Raw genomic sequence first — 16,979 nt, forward strand, 5'->3', positions numbered from 1 at the left:
TACACTAATAGCTGTCTTCCAACCCTCAACTCAGACACAAATGGAGAAAAGTTTAATGTTTTAGCATATTTAAATGTGTATGTACTTGTGTGCGTGGTCGCATGTCTGTGCATTTTGTTGCTTCTGTGTCAGTATGGCCAGGGTGAAGACCACAGAGAGCATGCTCTGTTCTGTCAGTCATGGTCCATTGCAGTCAGCATCGCCTCTCCATGCACCCACTGTGTGCACGAGTAGTGTCTGCACGCATGTGACAGAGATCAAGACAAGACAAACAGAGCGTTGTACGATTTGAGCGCGATTATATTTATGCAACTATAAGCTGATTGACATCTGTGTAATGCTAGTTACAACAGTGACATTTTTAAGCACTCAGCACTTAATGTAGCACACATCAAAAATGCTTTGGCAGAAATCCACTGTATGGAAGACAGTTTAACCCTTGCAAGGCGCTATGGGATAGCCAAGCCCTCTGAGGAACTGAGGGCCTTTGCTCTGGCATGGGCCAATTTGACCTGAACCTTAGTACCTTGTAAGGGTTAAACTGCTGTATCCCACCATCGTCCACCACACTTCCCAAGCAGTTTCTTTAACCAAACAACATGCCATGAAGACCCCTTACAGCTTAAAAACAAAGCTCCTCCGATGCCAAACGTCTACATCTAATTGTAGGCAAATTATCATGTACACGCATGCACACTGACTCACACACAAAAGTACAGTTTTCCATTGTCGCCCACGTGTAAATGATAGATCATTATTGAGTGCCACACAGTTCCCTCTTCAAGTGTTTCCTTTTCACTATTTTCATTTTTCATAAATCTATGAAAAACTGAACAAGTCAGAGGGCTGAAGCTGAGAGCTGAAGTTTGCCCTCACTGATCCTCTCCAGTATACACCAACCTTTATACGTGTGCGGCTGAATTTCATTATCTTGCACAGTAGCCTGAGCATCAGAAATGTTTTTCCTGTGCAACTCTTATTCCTCCCGGGAATAGAACCACAGGGACTGAGCAAATTTTATAATTTTGGAAGAAGAAAAAAAAGGTACACTCCTGCGACCTCCTTTAATCTGATGGAAATAGAGCACTACTGCTATCATGTAGAGAAGCGGCCTAAACCAACCTGGAACTAACAATAAATCGAGTGGCAACGCATCCATCAGTCAAGGCATTCTCCATCTATGGCCATAATATGATATAAATCATGAGGCACTGCTTTATAGTTCATCTCACAAAAAAATCACACAAATGTAGCTGTTGATTTTAGATTTTATTTTTTTCAACAATACCACTAAAATACAACCATATGTTGATTCAATACTTTAATTAGTCAAGTCTATTAGTCAACCTCAGCTGACCAATGTGCTGTACAGGCAAATTAACAATAAAAATAAGCATATATATTTAATAAAACAAAATAAAAACAGACCATTCCTTGCCATTTTGGCCAGACAGTCAATTTCACAAATGACTCTCCTCTTTAATTTCTTGTACATTCCAAATGAGAAAAAAATGGATCGACAGATTAAAGGCAACACATTTCATGTCAGCAGTGAACACACACACCTACACCTTAATTCTACACCTTAGGCTCTTGTTCAAATCCAGAGGGACAAAAATAGCCCTTGTCAGTTCATATTAAACTATAGCCAAGGTATTACAGTCTTTCTGTGGCATGTTACACATCCAACAAGGCAAAGTGACTAGTGAAGCGTCTTCAGTTATCTGATGAAAATGTTCTTTTTCTGAAGATTATACCCTCAAAATATATAGAAACACAGCTGCTACTAGATGTACACTCAGAAAGTACAGGCCTCCTCCCAAACTAAGTGTAAAACTGTTGAAAGGTAAGCAGTATTGCAACCAAACCTACCATAAATAACTGAATATTGTTCTAAATCAGCTGGGATCCACACTAAAATCTCATGGGATTTTCCTCCTCCCACACTCCCATTTCTACCAAGTTTCATGAAAATGAGCCATGGAATTTATATCATTGTACACAGAAATGGCCAAAGAGAGGATGACACTGTAATGCTCATGTTGCAACTGTCTGTAACTATAATGTTAATCATAAAAATTCAGCTTGCTTTAAAAAGTCAAAGAGGTCATAAACAGCTTTCAGGGCGCTACTGTGACGGTCCGTCTATGAATGTATAAACTTGATTTGTATCCACCTCTGGGATCATGGAACATTGTATTCTTGTGAGAATTGAAGCTCTCTTTCAAATGACCTTTCTGTTCTGTACAAACCTTGGACAAGATGCAATCAAATCTCCAACTAATGAACCAGCAACAGCAAACTCCCTAATCACACACCATCTATTACAATGGCACTCCGTTTTAATAGCTGTTTTATTGCATTACAGCCTGTAATACTACGGAGACACAGATAGACACAGAAACAGACCCATCCATCACACTCCTGGCGTTGTTATATGTACAGAGACATGCCATGGGCATCTCCTTCTCTCCCTCAGAACAACATATTACATAATCTGGCAGATGATTCAGGCCAGCAGATGTAAAGGAAGCATTTTTTTTCCCTCATAGATGAGAACACATCGTATCCTGTCTGGACAGCAACTGTCTGGGATGTTAGAGAATCAGTCTGAGGCAGAACGGCTTATGGCTGATTTATGGTTCCGCGTTACACCAACGCAGAGCCTACGCCGTAGCCTACGGCGTAGGCTCTGCGTCGATTTAACGCAGAACCATAATTCAGGTTTTAAAGGTGTATTTTTTGTGGTCTTAAAGGCCATTTCCTTTCTGAACTTTGGAGGCATCCTTGTGCAAAGGAGTGAATACCTCTGGATGTTTTATCATTTTATGACCGGTCTTGTCAAAACAATGCAAAAACATGACAGACGAGCAAACGTTAACATGGTGATATTCAAATTAAACTGTCTCATCATCCCATGGTGACTCAGTTAAGTTCCTATATGCATGAAGGGTATACAGGGTGCAACTTTCTATCAGATGATTCGGGGGCATTTGGAGAGCCCTGGAAGCCTACACTGATACAAATATTGTGCTTGATCTACTTAAAAAAATAAGTCAACTTTTTGCATGAGATTATTATGTAGATGAAGAAAGACTAGTCTTTGTATAAACGACTTAATTTTATGTATGTACAGTAAATAATACATTTTGCAAGTACAGTCAACTTAATGTATCAAAATTAAGTTGACTTTAAAAAGAAAAAAAGAAAAAAAGAAAGAGAAAAAGGGAAAAAAAAGGAAAAAAAAACAAAAAGGAAAAAAGAGTAAAAAAAAGAAAAAATCTCTATTGTGTTCCACATAAAACAAATAAAGCATGTTTCATCTAAACGTTGGTCAATCTGCCCAATTGATTGAAATTGTTAAAGGAAAAGTAAATACAACAAGATAATTGCTTGTTGTTTGTGCGTAAATGAAATGATTGCCTAGGATTACATAAACACTGCTTGTGAAGGAAAAAATGCACAATGTCTTGTTTTTTGAACAAATGCAGATTAAATTAAAAAATAGATGTATTCGTGTAAAGCAACAAACTTCAATTTTAATTGTTAATATCACAGATTTAAATCTGTTATGTTTATTTGTATGTATTTTTCCAGTGTATGCATGAAGGGCAGCCCTACCGTGGGTGAGGTGAGTCTCTTCAGGCTCTCCCCCAGCGAGTCCAGGTTGACCCGTCTCCTCCTGGTCCCCCTCTTGTGGGGGACGCAGGCTCCTCGCGTCTGCTCCGGGCAGGCCGACCTGTCTGCGCCGCGGCCGTTCCAGAGCTCCGCTCTGCGGGCGGAGAACGACGAGGAAAACGGGCAACCTCGGCTCTCGTCCGCCGGCTCCGACCCGCCGTCCCCTCCGTCTCCCCCGGGGCTTTCCAGCCCGCAGTCCGAGCCCACCGAGCTGCTGAAGGACTCCGAGGAGATCTTGCGCGACGAGGAGGACATGGTGGCGCTGAGGAGGATGAGGATGAGGAGGGTGATGATGGTGATGATGATGGTGATGGTGACAGCGCTGAGGACGAGGATGCTACAATAGGATCCGAACCACGTCCACCTGCGCGCCGGGGAGGCATCAGACAGAGGGGTGGAGGAGGAGAGAGAGGAGGAGAGAGAGGAGGAGAGAGGGATAGACAGGGCTAAAGTCCGTGCGTCTGCGTGGTTCTGGGTGCAGAGGAAAGGTGGGTCTCCGCATGCATATGAGATGCGTCTGCCTCGTGTGAGCCTCAGCAAGGGGGGGAGAGACTAACGGCACGCAAACATTTATGTAAGGGGGAGGAGGATGAGGATGGGGAGGCAGGCGGGGGTATGTCCTCTTCCAAACGGCCCTGTTATCCTCCAGCCAGTACTCGAGTTGAGGGGGGATGAGGGGGGATGGCATTCCCCCTGAAATAAAAACGGTCAAAATCATCCCTCCTGTAAAACTGTCATCCCCCCTTTCCATCCCTTATGTCATTTCATCAATGAATGTGGTTTTACTGCTATTTCAACATTTAGAGTCATCACCAGAAAAATAACACCAGAAAAATAACATTTGACAATTTTCACCTGTTTAGGGTAAATTTTCACTTGAAATAAGTAGAAAAATCAGCCAGTGGGTCAAGATTTATCTTCTCATTACAAGTAAAAAAAATCTTGTTCCACTGGCAGATTTTTCTACTTATTTTAAGTGAAAATCTACTTGAAACAGGTGAAAATTGTTGTTTTTTCCAGTGATGAGTCTTGTTTTAAGTGTAATGAGATTTCTTTACTAAAATGAGACATTTTAACTAGAAACAGGACAAATATTCTTGTTAAGATTTTGAGTTTTTGCAGTGATCCATTTTACTTATCCTGTGAAGGACAGAGTCATATTGATAAGTTCATAAAACTGTTCTTTATTGTTGTGTTTTGATGTATTTGATGTAAGCCCAGTGGATATTTAAAGCTTACAGAAGGCTGCATTTAACTGCTGCTATGTCATTCCTGCAGTATTTCTGCAGGTGTTTTGGTCACTGCTATTATTTGTCATATATTATATTATTTGTAATGAGCACAAATTATCTGTTCCCATATGATAAAATCCACCATCCCCCCTGATTCTTTTTTACAACTCGAGTACTGCCTCCAGCGGTCCACCTTGACTCCCCTGGGTGCATGGCAGGACTCTCTCCAGCAGGTGACCCCCACAACCACCCCTTCCCCCGAATACAAAAAAAAAGCTGAATAAAGAAAGAACCCCCTGGCAACAATTATTGTTTCTTTCAAGAGACAAGCGTCGAGCAGCAGCTTATTTCAAAGCAGACATTTCCTTAGTTGGCCAAAACTATACCCATCAATGTTCGCCAAAAATGCGCAGTGTTCTGGTCCAGCATGGTAGTCCAGCAGGCGTGTGTTGGATGTTACTGTCGCCCCGCAGATGTGCGCCCCGCGTCCCCGCTGCTGTCCCCTCCGTGCTGCTGCTGTCCCCGTCTCTCACGCAGACGCGTCCTCCCGTCCTCCGTCCATCCTTCTGCTCTGGTACAGACGCGGCGGGGACGGGGGGGGAGTGTGTCGGTAACGGGGGCAGGGGCGTCAATTGGGTATGGCAAGGTATGGCAGCCGCCACACCTTTGCTTCAAGGGTTAAATGTAAATGTTTGTTTTTTTTTAAATACATTTATGGAATAAATGCAAATAAGAACAACATGATCGATTTCACTAGTTATTATACACTGCAAAAATTCAAAATCTTAACAAGAATATTTGTCTTATTTCTAGTTAAAATGTCACATTTTTAGTCTCTTTTTTAAAAAAAATCTCATTACATTTAAGACAAGACTCAAAAACAACCATTTTCACCTGTTTCAAGTAGATTTTCACTTAAAATAAGTAGAAAAATCTGCCAATGGAACAAGATTGTTTTGCTTGTAATGAGAAGATAAATCTTGTTCCACTGGCAGATTTTTCTACTTATTTCAAGTGAAAATTTACTTGAAACAGGTGAAAATGGTCAAATAACAAGTTATTTTTTCTGGTGATGACTCTTGTTTTAAGTGTAATGAGATTTTTTGACTAAAAATGAGACATTTTACTAGAAATAAGACAAATATTCCTGGTAAGATTTTGAGTTTTTGCAGTGAGCGAGACTGCATTTGAAAATGTTCCAATTTTCTTGACCACACAGATAAGCTACATAGACTTCTGTGATGAGTATTTGCTGGACGTGTTGATTGATACTCTAGTTAAGTTCTGTGACTCGTAACCTTGCCATACCTTAGTAAGACTGAATTGACGCCACTGAACGGGGGGGAGTGTGTCGGTAATGGGGGGGGAGTGTGTCGGTAACGGGGGGGAATGTGTCGGTAACGGGGGGGAGTGTGTCGGTAACGGGGGGGGAGTGTGTCGGTAACGGGGGGGGAGTGTGTCGGTAACGGGGGGGAGTGTGTCGGTAACGGGGGGGGAGTGTGTCGGTAACGGGGGGGAGTGTGTCGGTGCGCTGCGCTCAGACGTGTCAGGAGGAACGGCGCCGCTTGGCTGTTCAGTTGGACGACGACAGAAAGACGACGTGCCATTTACTAGTAATAAAATTAAAGAAGCTAATTAGGGCCCGAGCACTTACAGTGTGAATGCCCTATTGTATCTGTAGGAAATGTTTTTTGTTTTTCTCGTTTTTCCTTCAACGAAATGAGGGCCTTTTTGACCCCTAAACGTGCCCCAAAAGTCACCAAATTTTGCATGCAAGCCAGGCCTGGCGAAAATGTTGATATTTAATGGTTTGCATTAATGGGCGTGGCCTAATGGCTCAGGTGTGTTATACATCAAAATGTGCGTCTCCATACTGCGACGATGGGCATTACTTTTCTCAGTCAAAAGCGTTACCGTGGCGACGATAGACGCCAAAAAGCACGCCCTCCCTTCATCTGATTAGTCCATATTTGATAGTTCCTACTTTCTGCCAGAGCAGTGGATAAAACGGAGTGGCGACTGTTACCCTGAATTCCAATCTCCGCCCTAAACCCTCAAGCCCTGAACCTTCAGTCAGTACGTTCACATGCAGCAATTCAACCTGGTTGCAGATCGGTTGCAGACATCGTTCCGACTTTTAAACTGCATGTGAACACCTCAACCAGGTCAAGTCAACCTGGTCAAGCCGGATTCATCAACCAGTTTGGAGCACCTAGATAAGCCAGTCGCAACCAGGTTGTTAACGCCATGTATACGGGGACATGGATATTACAGTCTGCGCATGCTCGAGAATTTCCCCCGGGTGGGGTTTTCCCCCGGGGGAGGGGATTCACCCGGAAGTGAAAGGAGACGACGCAGTCACTGCAGTCAAAAGATTCGTTGTTCTTTTCATCATCAACACTAAAAGGTACATAATGCAGGAAATGTAGGCTGCTGTAGCCTCGTCGAGGTGCTCGGATGCCATCTTTCTTTCTTGTTGTTGGTAAGCGGAGGTCAACCGGAAGTGGCTCTTTGTTGAAATGGTTACCTTGGGTACAGCGCCATCTAGCGTCACGGAGTCAGCCATGCTCTGGTTACAGTGGATTATTCAATCTGATTCAGTCTGATCTCAGAACAGCATGTATAATCAGACAAGTGATCCAATCTTCTGCATGTCATTATGTGATAAGATCTGCAACCAGGTTGAATCGCTGCATGAGAACGTACTGACAGACTTCAGTGACGTCAGCTGGAAGTGATCAAATGTGAGAGGGTGTGAGGGCTCCAAATGGTATAAATAAGAATGGGACAGCACTTAGCAGAAACCGGAAACACATCAGATCAAAATGTTACGTACCGGTATTATAAGTTTGGGAATGATCATCCTACAGATATTTGAAAACAATGTGGTAGCCTATATAGAGGAGCATAAAATTCAACAAAGAACACAATTTAAATATGCGCATAGTACAATATGTATTTTGTTGTTAATGTAGTGTTTTTCTTTCAATCTACCCATACCAGCCCCAGTATGCCAGGCTCAATCGCTGAGTAATTTCATTTTTGTAAGAGCGTGTAAACTGATGGTATCCTGAGTTAAATATTCCAGCTGTGTTATGACCAACTAATATTACTTTCCATTTTGAGCATGATGTCATTTCATTTTTGTGAGAGATAAATTGATGGTAACCTGAGCTAAATATTTCAGTTATATTATCACTATTTACTGCAACGTTTTTGTTCAACTTGCTGAAATTGTTTAAATTTTGTGGTCATAAATAAATGAATAACCAAATAACTGCCTGACTTGTTTGTGTTGGATCTAAAACTATCTTGCTAGTATTTACATGTACTGTATGCATTTCTGTTAACATAGGGAATCTTAATTCAAACACTGTACTCAGATTAAAGAAAAGCAAGTCTTGTTTATTCAACACCAGGTCAACTGAGGATTTGTCTAATATAAAATGAAAACAAAAGAAATTGAACCTCAAATTATGAATAAAAAAATTATGAAGGAAACTACATTTTGTCCACCATCTTCCCAAAGATGTCAATTAACTTAGATAACTGGTCATCCCTCTTCTTTTCCCTCTACTCCTCCTTTTTATCCAGCTCCCTTAGCCTCTTTTCTTGTCTTTAGTCTTGAAGAAAATCCAAAACTTCATTTGTCCTTTTTTTGGTTTTCTTCCCCCCGTTTGTTGGCCGCTCCCTATTTGTAAAGGAAATAGTAGGGACGTTGAAAAATCATCACAGGACAGCAGTTACCAGTGGGCTATGTATTTATACTTACAGGTGAACTTTTTTTGTCTCGCATTCGCACATGAATTCTTTTGCTCCGCCCCCTGTTTTGTTTACATTCTCCCTGGTAACCTCCTTCTATGTCACAACGTAATGAACTGTGGGTAATTCCCTTTCCAAAAGTCTGCAGTGATGCGGACTTACGGTAAGTGAGCAGTAAGGGCTCAAAATGTCTGCTGGGAGCCCTCGCGCACTTAACAACTTTAGGAATGGGACAGCCCTGAACCCTTACGAAGGTTGCGGGAGCGCGCACGTAAGTGTGTGAGTCTGTGAGGGGGGAGATTGGAATTCAGGGTTAAATTTGCAGCTTCTCCATCCATAGCAGGCATGGCGCGGCCTGCGTCGTCAGCCATAAGAAGAACCACAGGAAGGAAACGGTCTCAAAATGTTGTTTTTATTTAAACTTCTTCACAGCACTGGTAAAGCACTTCAGTAGCCATGGCATGTCGTGAAAAAGGAGAGTGAAGTAAAAAGACCCGACGCTCCTCAATGTCCTTCCCGTAAAGCAAAGTGAATTAACGGAAAGTGTCACAACATATCACGACAGTTATAACATCCCCAGGAGGCTGGCCGTATTGCTTACAATATAATCTCATACAAAAACAAACTGGTCGTAAACCATGTAATATGGGAGCAAATCAGAAATGCATGAGATCATACAACTTAAAATAACTATAAATACTATGATTGATGAGAGCACAACACCCTCCCTTGCTCTCATCATCTCAAACCAAATACCGGGACCACACTTTTAAATTCCAAAGAACCTCCCCTTGATTTAACATTTCTAATCTTTGCTACAGCTTTTGTCAATATGTCTGTGATCATGTTCTCTGATGGACAGTAGACAAAGTCTATCTTTCCCTCAGTGAGTGCTTCACGGATGAAGTGATATTTCACATCAATGTGTTTGGATCTCTGTCTGTTCACTGGGTTTTTACTCGGTGCGATGGCCCCCTGATTGTCTCCATAGATTCTTGTACAACTGTTATCAAACTATTATCCATGCCATTTAACAGTTGTGTTAACTACATGTTTTCCTGGGTAGTGGTTGCTAGAGCAATATACCCAGCTTCACAAGTTGAAAGAGCCACTGTAGGTTGTTTCTTCCAGGAAATTGCAGGGCCTTGTTTTGTCAGGCTGAAACAGTATCCTGTAGTGCTACGTCTATCCTCCACAGAAGATGCCCAATCTGAGTCACTGTAGGCTATCAGGTTTAAATTATCATCATTTTTCCGGAAACAGTTCGTAATCACTTGTACCTTTTAGGTATCTCAAAACATGTTTGGCAGCCACTAAGTTCTCTGCTTTCGGCTTTGCCAGTGTTTGTGACAGTTGGCTAACTATCCAACTGATGTCTGGTCTGGTACAAGTCATGGCAAAGATCAGGCTGCCTACAATCTCACGATACTCTTTCGGATTAACCAACTCATTTTTGTTACTCTCATTTGTCTCCAATTTTGGCTCGCATGGTGTATATCTGGGTTTACACTCAGACATTCCAAACCTTTCAAGCTTTTTTAGGATGTACCTTTTCTGATCTTTCATGTTGAATCTGGATTTCATAGTGTCTTTGAATCTGTTGAGTAAATCATTATTGCTGGCTGCAATTATAAGATCATCTACCTAGATGATGACAAGGATCACATCATTCTCTATCTGTTTTCTATATACACAGTGGTCAGATAGATTTCTCACAAAGTTGTCTTGTTCTAAGTGATCATTTAGCAGTTTGTACCAGTTTCTCCCAGATTGTTTCAGGCTATACAGGGATTTCTTTAACTTGTACACCAACTTCTCTCCGGTCTCTGATATCATTTCAAACCCTCTGGTTGCTCCAAGAAAATTTCTTCATCTATAGGAGCGTGTAAATATGCTGTTTTAACGTCCATTTGATGGATGATGAGGTTGTTTTGGACTGCTATCTGCATCAATGCCCGTACTGATGTAATGTTTGCTGTTGGGGCAAACGTCTCATGGTAGTCTATGCCTTCTGTTTGATTGTACCCCTTTGCGACGTATCTAGCTTTAAAGATTTTTCCTCTTTCAGCATTTTCTTTAAGGGCATATACCCATTTTCCTTCTACTGTATTTCTCCCTTCGGGTAAAGGAGTCAGTTCAAATGTCTCATTGTCTTTGAGTGAGTGGATCTCTTCCTTCATAGCGTGTTCCCATCTGGACGCCTCGGGTGACATCCGGGCTTCACTATAAGTTTGGGGGACCTGTAACAATAATCAGTACATCATGATCTTTGAGGTCTGTTAGATAATCATCTAAATATTTTGGAGTCTTCTTTTCTCTTCTTGGATACTGCCGGTTCTGACTATGCTTAGGTCCTGTATCTGTACTGTTCTTGTTTTCGTCTAGTACTACATTTTCTGTAGTTTCATCATGTTGTGATACATCTATGCTAACATTCTCCTCTTTCTGATTTAGGGCCTGATTTTCTGTACTATCCTCACTATGTGGTTTATCAGCACTGTCCACATTTTCAGATTTTCTGCCCCTGTATTCCTGGACTTCTGGATCATAGTCATCTGTTTGTGTCTGTTGTTCAACACTGTTCTTTCTGAAGAATTTCACCAGTCTGTGTTTTGATACTTTTTCTGTCTGTGGGTTGTAGTCCAGATATGCTGGGCTGTTCTTACTGTACCCCACAAATATTCCTTTCTCACATCTGGGATCCAGTTTCTTATGATCATGCTTGTATGCATAACACTCAGATCCAAACACCCACATTTTTGCGAGATCTGGCTTTTTTCCTGTCAACATGAAGTATGGGGTATTTTTAATCCTGTCATTGTAACATCTGTTACGAATATGAGCCGCATTTTGCACGGCATAAAGTCACAGTACCTTTGGTAACCCCTTTTCTACTAACAGACACCTTCCCATCTCAAAAAGAGTTCTCCACTGTCTGTCAGCGGTACCATTTTGATGAGGAGAGTATGGGGATAATGTCTCATGTCTTATGCCTTTATCCCTTGAAAGTGACTCAAAGGCATTGCTTGTGTATTCTGTCCCGTTGTCTGATCTGATACATTTCACATTGCCAAATGGTGCGCTGTCTGCAAAGAATTTCTCTGTTGCTAATGTTGTGTCACCTTTGTTTTTAAGAAAATAAACAGACACTGCCCCTGAAAAATAATCTGTGAATGAAATTGAATACTACTTGACTAGTTGGCTCAATTGGACCTGCCAAGTCGGTATGTACCAACTCAAGGGGTGCATTAGCTTTTGCATCAGCTCTCCTATTTCTGCTGTTGGTGAATTTTCCCTCTGTGCAGACACTACAGTCTATTTTTGTGTTACCTGTGATCCTCATACCCTCTACCACACTTGGTAATTTCAATACATCATCCACATTATAATGTCCCAAATTCTCATGCCATGTTTTGACATCACAAGTTAAACTGATTTTGTCACTGGACATCATATCCTTAACTGAATCATCAACACATTGTTGGTGGTTATTTACCGTTCTTATGTAGTAGGAGCAGGGACTTTCACAAAATCCTTGGCCGTATCTTAACTCAATGTTTGAGTTCCACCGAGTAACCACAGACCACAGACATTTATTTTCTAATGTTTATTGTGTCTGCCGAAGCAGAACTACCTCTCTGCTTTGAAATGTACTTTTACTCTTACTCTTACTTTTACTTAAAGTAAATTTAAAAGCATTTACTTTTGGATACTTAAGTATCTTTAAAAGCAAGTACTTTTCTACTCTTACTCGAGTAATATTTTGACTGAGCTACTTTTACTTGTAACGGAGTAAATTTTGACCAGTAGTATTTGTACTCTTACTCAAGTACTGGGGTCGAGTACTCTGTCCACCTCTGTATATATATATACATACATACATATATATACATACATATACATATATACATATATATAGTTTATTGATATCGCTGTTGCTGCCATTTTTTAATTTCTTTTCTTTTTATTTAATTTTTTTTATATTTATTTAATTTTGTTCTCCCTTAATGTATGATTTATCTCTACATTTTATTTCATTTAGTTAGAAAATCTTTACACCTTTGGTGGTTCAGCTATTTGTCCAAGCTGTTCTTATCTGGAAATTAGGTTTTGTTGAAAGGCTGAGGTAGAGAAATAAAAAACAAGTCAATAAATTCAACAGTCCTTGGTCACCTTGCAGAATCACAAGTCCTCCACCTCCAAGATAGCAAGTGGGGAAATCTTGGCTCCTCTGGATGTTTTTGCTTTTGATTTACAGAACAATAATTGGTGCCGTTGTGAACTTTTGTATCCAGGCTTGGCAACATTGCCAAGATACAAGACGCATACAAGATACAAGACTCAATGCAAAAGACATTTAGCTAGTCTTGTAGGGACCCTGCATATGAGTCAGGTTTTCAAATGGCCTTGCACTAAAATCTATCCAGTAGTTTATATTTTGTCTTCAGTAATGGCCTAAAGATTGAAAACACCTACTTTGTCATTTTGAAAGAGTTGCTTTGCCCAAAGTCTCTCTTTCCTTGAAACATGCATACACAAAGGATATTTAAGACCAAAAAAGAAGAAGAAGAACCGGTATATACTACTCTGGCACGTGAAGGCGCCTTGACCTGGTTAACAAGGAGATTCAATTCGTTTGTCAAGTTCTTCCAAATTCCAGGGTCAAGACTGGATTTTAATGGAACATACCATAGGTTCAACAGCTCAGATGTCAACATATCCAAATCTGGTTAAAAACTCAAGAAAAAAAGTAGATAGCAGCCTCGTTTTGTATCATTTCTTTCGTCAAAATTGTTATCTGAGCAGCAGCTTGCCTATTGCTGGTCTCATATTGCTGACATTTAGTCTGCTGTGTGTCCTGCGCTTAAGTGGAACTTAAAAAACAGAAAGGGTAATTGCTGAGGGTAATGAGTACCATAGGGCAGAAGTTAAGAAACATTAATACACCATATCAGTGGGAATTTGTAATTCCAAAATAAATTAAAAAAAAATAGGGGGGGGGGGGTTGTTTAAATGTTCCTCTTAATGACTTTTGATGATGATAGTGACGAATAAGAAGCACCAAAGAGACCATTCGTCACTAAACGGAAATATCAAATAAGCAACAGATGATGGTCAACAAACATCAGTCATGGTGAGTAATCCAGGAGCACATGCCAGATGGGTTCACCATGAGTATACATGAACAAAAATTGCTCAACAGCCCTTTACTGAGGCGTACAGTAATGGTACGCGCTTGTTGACTCCCATCAGAGCACAGAATCATGTTCTCATCTGGCACTAATAACGGCAATGACCTTGACCCCAATTGGCTCAGCATGTCTGTTCATTAGGAGGCCCGGAGGGACCAGCAGAGAGATGCTGGAACAGACACGACACATCATACAAGTGCATGAATGTGCACGCACACACAACCCAGTACAATTTCCTGAAACTTCCCACTAATTTATTTGGCTCTCTGGAGCAACATGACCCTAATCCACTGCACAGACTTTCTGTCTATCTAACAAGCGCCCACATAATTTCTTTCTTCCACACTCGGCCTGCACCTACCCTCTCTTTCCTTATCTGGTTGCTTCGGTAATAATATGGGCTTTTAATAAAGCCAACACTACAATGGAATAAATAATGTTCCAGAGAAGATAAGCCCATGAGCAGAGGGACTGCAGTGAGCTGGCCGCCAGCCATATAGCTGAGTGCAGACAAGGCATGAGTTTAGAAAGGCCAGCTCTTGGTGTATTCTAGTAATCTCATTCAATTGTTGCATCTGTTATGGATTGCATCCCATTTTAATAACTTTATAATGGAAATATAGAACGAAGTACTTCTATCTGGAGCCTCACTGAATGTGTTTAAAGAGTTAAAACTGACTAAGCTCGTGTCTCTTAAAAAAAACTAAAAAATTACAATGTTTTTAGTAGATTTAAAGAAATGTGTTGACCTGACTACACTAAATCATTTAAGCTACAAAGCAATGATTAGATAGTGACAATGGTTTACTTTAAGACGGTTTCATTAATAATGTTTACTTCTTAGGTATTATGTCATGCAGTAATAGAGTTAGATGGCTCAAAGAGACTATTTACAAGAGGGAGAAATGACCAGCATGTTCTGCTGACAGATTCAGGGTCTTCTCAGGGACAACACTGCATATTTACACTTCTTCAGAAGCCGTGACATCTACAGAACACACATGGAGGAACAGTAAACTGTCCTTCAAATAAATACATAAATTAAATATAGAAGAAACCATACAGGACCAGAGGTGCATTTACAGCTGGGAGAATTTGTAGCAGTAAAAGTTGAAATATGTGTAGTTGTGGAATGCAGAAAGATAAGAAAGCTCCAGCCTCATGACACACACCACTGAGCAAAGGCCACAAGTCTTGTAGAGCTCCTCCAATGGAGTCTGTGGTAAGTTTCTGTAGCAGGAATGTTTGTTTTCATGTTGGAGACACAGAGGAAACTTTATTATTGTCTCATTTTTCTGTCACATACAACCTGCTGCCTTTCAGTCTTTAGAATAAAAACAAGATATCAAAAGACTACCTGAAACAAAGATACGGTAGGTGCCGCAGTTTAACGCCTGGGCCTGCAAAGTAACATGAGAAAAGGACATATATGTGTGCCTGAGGCCAACAGAAGAAGATAAACGGCATAAATGGGCTCACAGCCAATATAATCGGCCGTAACAATATATCACTCCACGGCAACCATGAGCCTGTGTCTAGCTGTCAGTAATGCAGTATAAATGACTTTACAGGCTGTTCCAGGCAACGGCCTTCCCAGTACAAATGTTAGAGTGTTAGAGTAACACAATTAGTGCATTAGTAGGTCAGCTGCTTTTCTTGCAAATGGCAACAACCTTTAAAAGCACAAACTGACTGTAGAATGATTATTTGGTTATTAATGATCAAACATACAACAGGTTTTTAAATTCCTGTTTTACATGAAGACAAAGGGGGTGGGGCGGTCACCTGTGTCTTTCTAAATTTTAAAATTTGAATACAATCTTACATAAACATATTCTTGACATTAATTATTGTATAATAAGTTAATATGCTGAGTCAGTAAGCAAGACTCTAAATGCACTGCTACCATAAAAACAAAGGAAAGCTGCAGCCTGGTATTTTTTAATCAAATAACTCGATTAATGATCATCTAAAGGTGTGACCACCTTTTTTCAGGTATGCATTGCCGAGGATCAAAGACATTGGCAGTGGGAAGAGTTTGAGGTCTTTTTTATGAGTCCATCATTGTACACTGAGAGAGATTATTCACAAGTTGAAGAATATTCGAAACAGATGCCAATCTCCCAGCACTGGACATCCCGAATTCACCTCCAAATTAGACCATTTAATGCTCACAGATCTAACAGAGCTTTATCTCAGCATCAACAGGCATCAGTCAGCTCGTTAAACATTAAAGGTCATGACAGTACAATAAGACATTTGACTGCAGAAGTATGACTTGTTTAAAAGGGTTTCCAGGAAATAAGTCAGTATGAGATGACTTAAATGCATAGCACCATGTTTGGTAAAAAACCAGACACCTCATACCAGCTAGCACAGTGGTAGAGGAACAATGATGCGGGATTGTGCAATCAGCAGTCATTAAATTGACCAAAATATTAAAGAGTCAAATGCAAGGAAACCTATCCAAAAGCTAAAGCTTTGTTGTAACTGGGGGATACCACAACAGAATGGCTTAAAATAAAAGTAAAAAGCAATGAATCAAGTTTCTACAATGGACCAAAGTCCAGGCGTCAACCCACTCGCAATTCATGATGCAGCAGGTCCTCGAGGGCCGGCGTCCTGCACGTTTTAGATGTTGCCCTGCTTTAACACGCCTGATTCAAATTAATGGTCGCCATCAGCATGACATCAAGGTCGACACAAGTCTGTAATGACACAGCCTTAATGATATAATGTCATTGGTCAAATGTTTTTCATCTGAGGTTGTATTTACACATTTTAAGACCTGATAATTACTAGATGAAGTTGTTTTTGTATGAGAAAAATAGCCTTTCTACCCTTAATCATATGACAGTAGATCATGAAAAAATGAAAAGGTTTTCATTTTACCCATCTGAGCTGTAAAATATGAACATAAGGTATTTAAAATATGTGGAAAATAAGACTAATTTAACTATAACAGATACATTTTTCCCCATCCTCACAGTGGTACACTGCAATACAAACACTCTTTTGCAATTGGTACAGATTTAGCATAAAAAAACCCAAACCCAACATTTTATAAATAGGCTATATCTTTAAACGTTTCCTGAAGTGAAATTTAAAAATAAGG

The sequence above is a fragment of the Cololabis saira genome, chromosome 4 (assembly GCF_033807715.1).
Source record: "Cololabis saira isolate AMF1-May2022 chromosome 4, fColSai1.1, whole genome shotgun sequence".
NCBI classification, from domain to species: Eukaryota; Metazoa; Chordata; class Actinopteri; order Beloniformes; family Belonidae; genus Cololabis; species Cololabis saira.